This window comes from Myodes glareolus, chromosome 3 (genome assembly GCF_982192425.1).
Source record: "Myodes glareolus chromosome 3, mMyoGla1.1, whole genome shotgun sequence".
Taxonomy (NCBI): domain Eukaryota; kingdom Metazoa; phylum Chordata; class Mammalia; order Rodentia; family Cricetidae; genus Myodes; species Myodes glareolus.
Genome location: NC_142028.1, coordinates 92,206,332 through 92,214,569, shown reverse-complemented (window position 1 = coordinate 92,214,569; position 8,238 = coordinate 92,206,332). Strand labels below are relative to the sequence as shown.

At 48.1% G+C, this 8,238-nt stretch overlaps 1 pseudogene; it reads left to right on the top strand.

Moving 5' to 3' along the window:
• Positions 1 to 541: 541 nt before the first annotated feature.
• LOC125412668 (small ribosomal subunit protein uS2 pseudogene) lies at positions 542 to 4,143 on the top strand (annotated as a pseudogene).
• The last annotated feature ends 4,095 nt before the right edge of the window (positions 4,144 to 8,238 follow it).

Here is an 8,238-nt window from a genome sequence, read left to right as displayed (position 1 = left end):
CCGAGATGTACCTAGCACCAGTTCAAGTGTTGGGGACAGCAGACACCGGCGCTGCTCTCTCCGGGTTTGAAGGACCCTTTGTGGTCATCAAATGCCATCCTTCTGTTTTCTAACTGAAGAGACGGAGGCTCACTCAGGAGAGGACATGTCTTGTTGGTACTGTCCCTTGTGGCAGAGACGGGTCTTGAACCCCGGTCTTCTGATAAATACTCATTAGATGAACTATAACCATTAGTTCGGATGTCAATTACCCACAAAATGCCGATTCTCCCTGGAAGGGCTCCGTAACTGCTTCCACAGGAGTTTCACGACAGGCTTGGAGTTGTTAACTCATTTTTCAGCTTGTCCCAGACTGCGCATGATATAGAGTGCCAGGCTGATGCGGGAAGGGATTTTTCTCCGCTAGTCAGCCAGGTGGCTTATTTCAGCCCCCGGAGTAGCTGTTAATCAGGTCGCAATAGACTTCAGCATTTCACTCAGAACCTGGTGGCAATCCTAAAACTCTACCGGTGCTGACACCGCTGCAAAATGAGCTGGGGCGATGGCCCCATCCGTTTGCAGTTTTACCGAGGGATCCCTGCAGAACGGTTCCTGCTGTAACGGACCTCAGCAGGGACCCCTTCCTCACCTCAAACTACTCTGCCGGGACACAAGTGATGTGCCCTGTTCCCAGAGATTTAATAGCATCAAGGCAAGAGCGAAATGCTCTCTGTTCGGTGCCAGTCCGGCTCTGCTCATACACTCAGGGGTGGCCTTTGGAGCTCGGCACTCTCCGGGAAGGATTCTCCCAGGAGCCTCAGGAAGTCTTCTCTCCCTGCGCGTGGATTTTTATGAGACGCCCCTGCGACTCTGTTGCTCCCTTCCATCCCAAACAGATCCAGCAGAAATATTACTGAATGTGTTGGGCTCGGAGTGAGGAAACAGACGAGTTCAGGCAGCAGGGGTAACTGGTCCATTGCTAAGAAGTAATGGTGCTGCGGCTCGAGAGACGCAGCGGCTGAAAGCACTGACTGCTCTCGTAGAGGACCCGCTTCGATTTGGTTCTGAGAGCCCACATGGTGGGTCACAGCTCTCTGTATCTCCAGTGTCAGGGGATCCGATGCCCCCTTCTGGCCTCTGCGGGCATTGTATGCGTACGGTGTACCACACAGGCATAACACCCGTGCACATAAAATAAAAATAAAGAAATCTTCTTTTAAAAAAGAAGAAAGAAAGACAGGAACAGAAAATTTAAAGGCCAGATTGTTAGGTTCCAGGTCTAAATTCCTCTGTGACTGTTCTCCGGTGTCTGTAAGCTTATGAAATACATGTCCTTAGAGTCTACTGATGTCTGCCCTGTATGCAAATGGTCATGAGCTTATCTTGACAATGGAACATTTTTATCCTTCAGACACTTGAATCACTGCTTAGACGTCATGGCTACAAAAAAATAAAATTGAGACCTAAAAATTGCTGTCCTTGAGATCGTAAAAAGAAGATTGCAAAAGAATACTTGAGGGGGCCCATGACAGAAATGCTCAGTGTTTTCACTGTTCCAAGCCAAAGAAGTGATCAAATTGAATAGCGCGTACACACACACACACACACACACTGAGAAAGAGGAGGGACCTGAACAAGCTCTGTGTTGTCAGTGCCACAGCACGGCCTGATATGATCGCCCTGTGTAGTTCATCAAATATTACCACCGGGAACTGGGCAAAATGCATAATAGGTTCCTCCATGCACATTGTTAAAGTTTCATGAGAGGCAACGATTGTTTTTTAAATGGAGGGGAGAATTGGAAAGCAAAAATCAGTGCACACTGAAATTAGTGAATATTTGCGGGATGTAATATACCAGTTAGGCCAGTGTGGTGAGTCAATTGGCACGTCCATATATATGGTTTAAAAACGGGGGAAAGGAAACGATTGTTAACAATTCTGTAGGGTGAAAAGATATATGGTCGGATGTGAATGCATTATGAAGTGTGGCGTGCTGAGGGCGGGACCTTCATGACAGAGAACATACAGGGCCTACGGACATGTTGAAGTGGCTCTGCCCATCAGCCCTGGACCAGCGCCTCCACTGAAATACGTGCCCTGGGAAGCAGTGCAAAGCGAGCCACCTCTAAAACGGGGCGCCAAGTGTCCCCCCAATGACTGGTTCTTTCCATGGTCTCGAAACGGCCAGTGCTCCACAAGGCAGCACCATCTTTCTGAAGGTAAGTTTGGCAATATTTATCAAAGGCTTGAACTTCTTGTACCCTTTTACCCAAGAAATGATAATTATCAATTGGGGGTGTGGCTGGCGCAAAGTGGTGAGGTTAGAGTACATTTAAAAGTTATGTCCCACTTTCTGTGCTGCGCAGGAACGGGTCAATACGGCATTGTTCTTGATTCCCATGGCAACTCAAAGGGAAACTTATACAGTGTCTGGATCCCTTGATGTCTTGCAGATGAAGAAGAAGGATGTCCTCGAATTCTTTGTGGCAGGGACCCACTTAGGTGGCACCAACCTTGACTTTCAGATGGAGCAGCAGATATGAAGAGGGCCTGGGAGGTGCTGTGGCTCGCAGCTCTGGCTACCACTGCCATTGAGAACCCGCTGAAGTTCCAGGAGCACTGGTCAGCAAGCCGTGTTGATGTTTGCTGCTGTCCCTGGAGTCACTCCAGTCACTGCCCACTTCATGCCCGGGACCTTCACTAACCAGATCCAAGCAGTCTTCAGGAAGCCACAGCTTCCAGTGGTGACTGATCCCAGGGCTGATGCTACGGAGTAAGACTTTAACTATGTAAAGATGTGTTACATTGAGCAAGGAAGTCAGGACCGCGAGGGATGTGTCCACCCACTGAGACAGTGGGATTGATCTAATGGGAGCTCACCAAGGCCAGCTGGACTGGGACTGATGGAGCATGTGATCAAACTGGACACTCTGAATGTGGCTGTCAATGAGGGCTGACTGAGAAGCCAAGGACAATGGCACTGGGTTTTGATTCTACTGCATGGACTGACTTGGTGGGAGCCTGGTTTGTTTGGATGCTCACCTTCCTAGACCTGGATGGAGGCGGGAGGACTTTGGACTTCCCATGGGGCAAGGAACCCTGACTGCTCTTAGGACTGGAGGGGGAGGGGGAGGGGAGGGGGGAGTGAGAGGAAAATGGGAGGTGGGGAGGAGGTGGAAATTTTTAATAAATAAATAAATAATAATAAAAAAGATATGTTACACATATGTTGTGGAATATTAATTTAACTCTGTGAAAATGTGTTACATTTGTTTCATCTTTCCTGCTTAAGGCAACTGATTGGTTTAATAAAAAGCTGAATGACCAATCACTAGGCAATAGAGGGATATGTGGGGCTGGCAAACAGGGAGATAAGTAGGAGGAAGAAGCAAGGTTCAAGAGAGAATGGAGGAGATAGAGAGGGAGATGCTGGGGCTAGCCAGGCAGTCACCAGACAGACAGACACGGAGGAAGCAGGAAAGTAGGACACACAGAAGGAAAGAAAGATAAAAAGCCCTGAGGCAAAACACAGATGAAGAGAAGGTTCAATTAAGTTTTAAGAATTAGTCAGAATGAGCATGAACGAAGACTGAGCGTTCATAACTAATAAGAAGTTTCCATGTCATGATTTGGGGGCTGGTGGTCCCAGAAAGCCTGCTTAGGCTGACCCCCAGCCCCTCACAGAGGCATCTTATGTCAGCCCAGTCACCATTGCTCTGTGTACCATAGACTCTCCTCTGTGATGCGTGGACATTGTCATCCCATGCCATAACTAGGGAGCTCACTCAGTGGGTCTGATGGGGTGGGTGCTGGCCCGGGAAATACTCAGCATGCGTGGCACTATGCATCAGCACCCATGGGAGGTTATGCCTGATGGTGACTTCTACAGAGACCCAGAGGAGACTGAGAAGGAGGAGCAAGATACTGCTGAGAAGGCTGTGACCAAGGAGGAATTTCAGGGCAAATGGCTGGCACCAGCTCCTGAAGTCACCTCTGCTCAGTCAGGGGGGAAGACTGATATGAGGGTGTGCAGGTACCCTCTGTACCTACCCAGCAGTTTCCTACTGAAGACTGGAGTGCCCAGCCAGCCACTGAGGACTGGTCAGCAGCTCCCACAGTGCAGGCCACCAAGTGAGTTGGAGTCACCACTGGGTGGTCCTGAACTGCTTTGCAGACCCCTGAGCAAAGGGGGAAAGGGGTGGGAGGGAAATAAAGTTCTTAAAAGCTGAAAAAAAGTATCCTTTATGTCGTCCTGTATTTCCTAATATTTTTTTTGTCATTGAGGGAAAGGGAATCTGATCAAGACCACTCAGATATTGATGGTTAAGTAGCGACCCCTCACTCCAAACTCAATGCAGTTAGCGTGACATAAAAGTCACAAGAGAGGAAACGGCATTAACACAAGAAGTGAGAGCATGAGACACAAGTGTGGTTCTCACCTGGGTTAGACACTTGTATCCACGGAGTGTAGCTGAGAGATTCAAAGTAGCCCCATACACTCTGGTCCAGGAACATTTGACAAGAGTGTTGGGGGGAGTCCGTGGAGAAATAATAGCCATTTGAATAAATAATGCTGAGGAAAGTGGGTATCCAAATTCAAAAGAATGAATTTGACCTTTTCTTATTTTATATGAAGAATTAATCAAAACAAAAAAATATCAAAATGGAAGAGTAAAAAATAACTTCACTCTCAGAATCAGATCCAAGGGCTAATACTGAGGCTTCGGCTGCTTAACACAGCACTGTCAGAAAGAATCCCAAGAAGAGCCTCTTCGCTGATGCAAAATAACTCCAATTAGACCACATCAAAAATGCCCATGTTTAATAAATGCCTCGCTCTTGGGTGGCTGGAAGCATGGCGGGAGGTGGGGGGGGAATAGAGGGAGAGCACACGCAAAACCCAAAGCCATGAAACCACGTGTTCCTTTTTCCAGCGTGAGTCTAAATAGCCTGTGGAAGTGGTCCTGACCCTCCCTGGGGAGGGGTCAGCATTTGGTGGGGCTTTCCCAGAGGTAAAGTCCAGTCCAAGGCAACTCCTAGGAGGAAGGGGCCTGAGATGGAGCTTTCTGCTCCACTGATGCCCCAAGGACAACTGCAAGGGGCTGGGGTGACACCCCCAACTTAATATTACAAGCACCAGCAGTTGCAGAAGAAATAAGCAAATCATTAGAGTTTGTCAAATCAAAAGATCTTTGTGTGTCAAGGGACATTGTTAAGTGAATAGACAACTCAGAAGGGGAGAAAAGTGTTGTGAATTATATATCTGATAAGATCCAATATTCAGACTACATAAAGAATTCCAAAACATGGGCAACAGAAAACAGGTAACTCTATTAAAACATGGGCAGGGGCTGGGGCTGCAGCTCAGTGGTGAGTGAGCGCCTCACATGGACAGGGCCCTAAGCATAAAAATATGCTCAGTGCCAATAGTTACCAATAGGGAAATGTAAGTAAAACACACAACCAGAGATGATGTAAAAACCAACCTGGCAATTCTTTGAAATTTACCCAGAGTGGCGTTGTGTGACTCAGCAATTCTAGGTAAATACCCAACAGAACAAAAATCATATGTTCACACAAAACATGTGTGTGAACACTGAAATATGATGCATCCATCCAATAGAATGTTACTTAGGCATATAAAGGATTAATGCATGCTACAAATGAATTAGCCTTGCAACACATGGTAAGTGAACGAGGCTACTAGAGAAGTCAAATCCCCAGGGATAGGGTGTCTATCTGAGGGAGACGAAACATTCTGGACCTAGGTGATGCTGGTTAGATAGTGCTCACACAACTCTGTGAACCCACTAAAAGCCTATAAACGTATGGGTTATTTGGTATGACAATTTCCCCTTTCAGAAATAAAACTGGTGTTCTGGGGACAGTATCCACCCAGCTGGAGCAGAACCCAGTAGGATCACCGCGGTGGGCAGTCAGCAAGGAGCTGCCGTCTCAACCAGGGAGAGCCATTTACAGGCAGCCCAGAGCCAGGAGGATAGGGCCTGAATGGGACACCAGAGGGGGCTAGCCTGGTGCACACGCTCTGAGCCCTTCTTCCACACACAGCAGCAGAGCTCCTCATAGCCTCACCTGTCCTTCCTGGGCTGCGTTTGACCTTTGAGGATGCAGCTAGGGTCTTGGGTTGATCTTTCTCAATCGCCCTTCAATGGTGACTTACAGAAAGCTGCTCTCCAGAATGATTTCCTAATACTGGTGGAAACCGGTTTTCACATCGCCATTCTCAAATGTAGCCAGTGCAATCAAGGGTTTCTCAGGAAAACCATCTCGAGGACAGCCATCCTTTTCTTCCCCCAGGGCCTTGTCAGTGTTTCATCTTCGCCAAAGAGGCTGAAGAACTCCTCAGTTCCCAGACAGAGCCAACTGGGCGCACACAGGGTCCCCACGCTCTTGATGGGTAGATCCCTGTGGCGCTGCTTGCTCCAGACTGGGGCAGCAGGAGCTGCCGTTGATTTCCCAGCCTCTCCTGTGTGGGTTAAGGATCACCTGTGTTACTAATAATTGTTGTCTTTGGTAACTTCGAGTGGAACAGTAACGAAAGGTATAAATCACCCCCAAGGCTCTCAATTACTCCATTAGCAGTTGCTTTGTTATCCCGGATGCAGAGCGCTTGTGCTGTTCTGTGAGTACACATCGCGGGTTCAGAGGTACTGTCCTGGCTCCGAGCCAGGACTTAAAATAAGTTATGCTAAATGGATGGCTCAGTTGTTCGCCGGGACTCTCCCTGGGTTTGGGTTTGTGGGCTTAAGCGCATGCTGGAGCAATTTGGGGTCTGTGCATCTTTCAGGAGCTCCGTGGAGCCCACGCTGCCTCTTGCCACAGACGCTACAGTGTTCTTACCGTTTTTAGTTTCGATTCTAATATCAGTGTTTTCTCTCTCCCTCGGCTTCCATATCCTCAGGTACTACCGCAAAAACTTCTCTCTCTCCACGTAGTATGTAGCTGGCAAAAAAAAAAAAAAAACTACAGCTGTCACAATCAAAAGGAACAGACAGGGAAATACACAGCTCAGCTGGACTCTGGGACTGAAACTCTGGAGCTTTTGGGTCTTCCTCTTCAAAACTCCATCATGGTGTCCAGGTGGCCACAGAGCCAAGCTCCAGCTCCTTCGTGAGAAATTCCAGAAGCCTGGGATGTGGCTCAAAGTCCTCTCAGCCCCTTCCCCCTCCAGCTGTCCCAGCTGTCGGATGGAATCGTGAGCCATGATCCCTAAGGGCACAAGCTTTGATGATGGGCAAAGACTAGTTTGACCTCACGGTGTGACCTCTGGCATATCATTTGCAAGCACCAAGCCTCAGATGACACCCGCTCCCCATGCCCCAACACCAAAGATCTGAGGGATGGAGGAGACACGTGGCGGGGCTGCCACTTCAGTGGTGACGACCAGAAAAGCACATCTTTGGCTCTCACACGCTTAAGGTCCAGAACACCCTATAGCCCCACCCACAAGACTCCTGGTGTACTAATTACCTTGAAGGATCTCTGTCCTGGGCCCTAATCCCCCCAGGAGCAGCTGCCTCACTGCCCCTTCCATTTGCTTCTCCACCCAGATCTCTAGGACCGCAGTTCAGCCTTTGGACATGTCTGCTTCATCTGCCTTGAAGATGTTTCCTCCACAAGTTTCACCTGCTTGAAGAGAGAAATTGAGTCTTATAAGTTTACGGAGTGGACAAATAATTAAGAAATCAGCGATAATAAAGAAAAAGAAGCCTGGTGAACACCGAGCACGTAGGAGCAGTGGACTCCTGCTAGACTTCTGCAACGTGTGCCATTAGCAGTTGCTCGTGGACACCGAGGAACTCATCTGCATTGACAACAAAAAGCATCCTGTTGTCCTGTTCTGTCCTCCTACAACCCCAAGCCCCAAGGAGAATTCCTTTTTATGGAATCTGCTAACACTGAATCACACAGTCCTTTTCCATCAGAAGCCTGCTCTCTCTCACCTGGAGATCCAGGCCTCCCATTTAGAACCTCCCTGTACATATAATAAAGATGCAAGTCCATTGGTGAGTCAAAGAACTAAAAAGGGGTGCTCTCTTCCTCCTCCTGCCCCCCGCACCCCTCTTGCTCTATGTTTACATCCGCCGTGAAATCACATTTATGTCTGGATAGTGAAATTTTGAAGGGTGTTAGGTTTTTTTCCTGTGCTGTGTTTCATTGAGCATCTGTTACCATTGTAATTAGCCAAAACAGAAACAAAATCAAACAAACAAAACAAAACCTAACAAGAATGCTG